We start from the raw sequence: 5,404 nt of genomic DNA, 5'->3' as shown, positions 1-5,404 counted from the left end.
TCTTTCCCTCCCTCCCGCTCCTGCTTCCCAAAGGCTAAATAGTCAGAGACCCGAGTCCTCTGAAAACCATTGCTTCCCTAGGTGATGGCTGCTAGGTCTGGTGCTCCTGTCAGTGTCACCTGAATGAAATCAGTGCTGCCCCTGGGAGGGGTGTGCATTGCCTTGCCTGTCTGCTTTTCTCTGGCTTCAGGCCCCCGGGTGCTCACAGGTGTGTCAGTCTGGCCCCCATCACAGTGGTGAGACTGAGGTGAGGTTAGGTTAAGGGGCTCGATGGGGATCCAGTGAACAGAGTGAATGTCAAGGCTTGCTCTAGTCTGATGTTCTTCAGACCTAACCAGCTTGGGAAAGGAAAATACTTTGAAGAAAACCCAGCAGAATCTACTGGTTAAACATAATGGTGTTTGGGCCAAAGCCAGAGGTGACTGGATCAAAATTCAAAATTCAACTCTGCTTTGTCATTGCTCCTTGGGTTTACATCTCCCTCGTGGTGAGAGGTGACCATGGTCGAGCACAGGCTTCAGAAATTCTTCTGTCCTCTGGACAAAATGCCGTCATGCTACAAGCCCAGTTTGCCATCTTCTCTGTCCTCAGCAGCCCTCCTCAACGCCTAGCTTCTCTTCCTAACCCTTCCCCTTCAGCCCAAACTCTTACATACCTGGTTCCCCTCACTCTCAGAAGACCATGCAAAGCTCTTATTCCAGAGAAAATAGACTCGTTAGTGTGGAACCCTGGAGCTCCTTCTTCTCGTATCTTCACAGTCACGTCCTGCTGTAGCATCTCAGAGAAAGAAGTGTCTTTCCACTTGTCCAAGGCTGCCCTCCCTTTCAACTCTGTGTCCCTGGGGCACAACTTCCAGCTTCTTCAAGAATTTGACCCCCTAATTATCTTTTCTGTAATTCAGACCATCCTTGTTTCTGCTCTGACCTTGAACTTGCTTAGGTTTCTTCCTGTTAAGTCTAATAATAATAACCTGAATTTCTAAGTTAACATGGCAGCAAGTGAGACAGGCCTAATTTATCTCACACCGGCTTCCCAATTATAATACCCAGAGAGATGCACAAAACAATCTTAAATGAGTATTAGTGTTATAAACTATAGATAAGAATGGACCACATGCCAAAACTTAGGCAGAGCGGTCACTTTTGTGCAATCAAAAGAGACGGATTGAGATGCTTCTAAGGGACAGTTCTAAGGGCCTCAGTTGACCAGAGAATTATGTCACCATCCACCAACTGTGAGAAACCATATTTGAGCCACTGAGAATCAGAGTCTGAACCTCTGCCTGACCCTGTCTTTCTTCTTCCTTCATAGACTGTGAAAACTTAGAAGTATATCAGGCTGCTGAAAATTCTTTTCTATAAAATTGGGTTAAAATTTTTAGAAGAGGGCTTCCCTGGTGGCGCAGTGGTTGAGAGTCCGCCTGCCGATGCAGGGGACGTGGGTTCGTGCCCCGGTCTGGGAACATCCCACATGCCGCGGAGCGGCTGGGCCCGTGAGCCATGGCCGCTGGGCCTGCGCGTCCGGAGCCTGTGCTCCGCAACGGGAGAGGCCACAACAGTGAGAGGCCCGCGTACCGCAAAAAAAAAAAAAAAATTTTAGAAGAAATTTATTTCCAGTCTCTAGAAAGATGCAAAATTTGTCCCATGATTAAAGATGGCATATTGAAGATAAAGATGTTTCCCTTCTCATCCCTAAGACTCCTCAAAAATGAGAGTCAATGGATCCTTACATGTGTACACCCACTATAAATAGAGTAGGAGAAAGGCCATCAGCTTGATCTTTGAAGGCAATAAGACAGATTCTGGGGGAAATTAGATCAGGATGCTGGAAAGCACATTGGATAATTCTCCCAGAATTCAAAGGAAGAAGATGTATAATTGAAAATAACAAAAGGTAAATAGATAAGGAACAAAATCTGTTTCTAATTTGGAAATCAAGACAACAGTAAAACAAAGTCACTAGCTTACGTATTGGTGAGAAAGCGCTTCGTGAATTGTCTAGGAAAGAAGTGGTTTCTCCATAAATGTTTCAGTTTTGTTTGGTGAAAACTGAGCTCCACAGCAAGTTTCAAGGCTGGTCCTGGGTTTCTCAACCTTGACACTGTTGATGCTTGGGGACTGATAATTTTTGTTTAGGGGTAGCAGGGGTGCTGTCCCATGCTTTGTTAAGATGTTTGGCAGCATTCCTGGCCTCTATCCACTAGATGCCAGTAGCACACTTCTCCCCTCCCACCCACAACTGTCTCCAGATAATGCTAAGTGTCCCCTGGGGTCAAAATCACCCCTGGTTGAGAACCACTGCTTTAGGGTAGCACTGGTCCATCACCTCTCCACTCTTGGCTTCAGTTGCCAGCTCTGTAAAGCAAGATGTCTGCACCAGAGCATCTCAGAGGGCTTTTGTAGGGCATGATAATCAGCCCATTTCCAGGCTGGTTGTACATCCTCTGTGAGGATGCCTGCAGCCTCTCCCACCTCATAAGTTCAAAGAGTCCCAGCACTTGGGGTTGGGGGAGAGCCCTGGGCTCTGGGGGTTTCTGCCCTGGCCCTCCTGGCGAGTCACCAGACTAAATGCTAACTTGGTAAATTCTCAAGTCAAGCTCTCCGCCTCGTCTCATTTCCAAGTGCAGGTCCAGCACTGTCTACACATGTTGCCAGCACATCCCCAGCAGACCTGGAATTTAACACAGAGCAGCCCTGGCATATTCCAAGTGTCAGGAGTTTGAGTAGCTTCCTGAAGCCCTCTCTCTGGTTCTTCTTTTCCGTGCCCACCCCAGACCTGTAGCCAGACACCCAGATGTCCTCTGAGAGGCTCTCAGAACCGAGCTGAGGTCTCCAGGGCTCACCACAGAGCTTCGGGGGTTTGGAAGGGAGCGAACAGAAAAAGCAGGACAAGAGGCGTTGCTTGAGATCCCTTGGTTTGGAGCACCCTTCCTGCCCTTTGCCCTGTGGCTGTTATAACCAAAACAATGCTTATTCAACACACATTCCAGGGCCTCCTGGAGGGTGCAGACAATAAATATCCTGCTCCATCTCCCCAAGTCTGCAGACCAAAGGGAGTTTCCTATAAACCGAAGCTCAAACACAGATGTCCATCCTCCCTCCTCCCCTGCTTTCCTGGGACCCAGTGGTCTCCCCATCTGTTCCAGCCGTCCCCAGCCCACCCCTCTCATTCTCTGAGACCTGCGTCCTCCTCCCACAAACACGTCTGCAGCTTTGCCCACAGTGGGCCAGAGACCCCAGGCCAAACTTTGAGACCTAGGGAGCTGAGGGCTCAGCATTGTTGAGAAAATTCAAGGGACCACTGTTTCTCCAAGGGGAGAAAGAGTTTGCAAATCAATTTATTCTGGAGGGGGCTGGCAGGATCTGAGCCCTGTCGAGATTTTAGAAGCAGTTCCTATGAGCTCAAGAGTTGGGAGAAGGAGGAAAACCCAGAGTTTGAGGGGATTTTCGAATACGTAAACAGATTTTTTTTAATTCCATAGCAATTTTGTTAAGAATTTTTCTAAGCACCTCTTGTTCTTTGGGAGAAAAATGTCAGGATACTATGGGCGGCAGAATCCACCTCAGAGAGTTAAGGCGTGAAGGAAGGATGTCTCCACTGAGGCCGGCACTAAAGCAGCTCCCTGCTTCCAGCTCACCCCACCTGGCCTAGAAAACATTCTAGATCTTTTATTAAAGTGCGGTCCATGGTGCAGCAGCCCTGTCATCACCAGGGGTGCAGAACCTCAGGCCACATCCCAGGCTTAGCGAGTCAAGTCTGAATTTTAATGATAATCCCCAGGCCGTGGGCGTGTGCATTAGAGTTGCAGATGCACAGCCCAGAGCCCCAGGCGGTCCCCACCACCACTACCCCAGGCCCTGTGCCAGCCCAGCTTTGCTCTGCCCTGGCACTCACCTGGCAGCTTCAAGCAGAAGCACCAACAGCCGGGGAAAGAGGCAGAGGTAAGAGCCCTCAGGCTGGAGCCCGCAGGGTCCCAGCTCTCCCCCAGGCCCTGCCTCCAAGCCTCCACCCACTCCTTCCCCCGCCCCTTGTCTTTCCTGGCAGCCTTAGCGCAGGGTCAAAGAATTGCAGCCAGAGGGGCAGGCAGCCCAGCTGCTAAAGAATGGGCTCTGGAGAATAACCCTCTGTTGTCGAGGGTGAGGGCTCTGTCTTCTAAGTGAACTGAAATGGGGATTTTCAGATCATCTGAAAGGGGGGCAAAGGCTTCGGCATGTTTTCAATACAGGGGCTTGCAGGCAACAACAGATAGAATTCCATACATTTATCTCTGGACATCCTCTCTTCTTGGCTGGGAGAAAGAGGGCTCTCTGCAACTCAGGGAGCCCAGCCCCTCTCCATCAGGCCCAGGGAAAATCGCAACACCTGAGTTCCAGATACTGCCCCTGTGGAGATCTGCAGCATCATTCCACTATTTTCTAGCATTTAACATTGTTGTAGAGAAGTTCAAGTCCAGCTCAATAGTCTTCATCTTTGGGCTTCCCTGGTGGCGCAGTGGTTGAGAATCTGCCTGCTAATGCAGGGGATGCAGGTTTGAGCCCTGGTCTGGGAAAATCCCACGTGCCACGGAGCAACTAGGCCCGTGAGCCACAACTACTGAGCCTGTGCTCTGCAACAAGAGAAGCCGCGACAGCGAGAGACCTGCGCACCGTGATGAAGAGTGGCCCCCCCCCGCTTGCCACAACTAGAGAAAGCCCTCGCACAGAAACGAAGACCCAACACAGCCAAAAGTAAATTAATTAATTAATTAATTAATTAAAAGAAGGCTCAACATTAAAAAAAATAGTCTTCATCTTTTAAGTGATTTGATCTTTTTGACAGTTTGCCAAATGGATGATTTTCTACCTTTGAAGCCTGTTCACTCCTCCAGGGGATTCTGTTCAGCTAGACATAGAAACCTCTCACTGGCTCTTTCCTGTTCACATCTGGTACACAGGAAATATGGATGCATCCTTAGGGCCAAGAAACTCTGGGCATACAGGCCATTTCCAACACAGCCACATCTCCTTCCATTCATCTGCTGGATATCCTATCTCCTGCCTTTTTGATTTATCAGTCAGGAATCAACACACTGGAGCCCCTCTCACTAGGCATGAGATACAGGAGGCAGCACCCTCACCGCCTTCCCTTGGGGAGAACTAACTGCACATCCCTTTCCAAGGCAGCTTCCCTCCAGAGTTAATCCTCTCTCCCTCTAATTTCCAAAAACTCTGCCATTTTATACAACTTAGACGTGGGTATAGAGTTTGAGTGACATAACTTATTTATTTGGTTTTCCTTTGAAATATTGCATTTTAGACTAACAAATCACTTTAGAATGTCATATGTGTTGTATTTTCTAAAATATTCCATCTTGAAATCCCAGTCCAAATTTCCAATATCTTGTTACACCAACATTTATTTAGTT

The sequence above is a fragment of the Lipotes vexillifer genome, unplaced genomic scaffold (genome assembly GCF_000442215.2).
Source record: "Lipotes vexillifer unplaced genomic scaffold, Lipotes_vexillifer_v1.1 scaffold12, whole genome shotgun sequence".
NCBI lineage: Eukaryota > Metazoa > Chordata > Mammalia > Artiodactyla > Lipotidae > Lipotes > Lipotes vexillifer.
The sequence above is the reverse complement of the archived record's forward strand: the minus strand, read 5'-3'. Positions refer to the sequence as shown.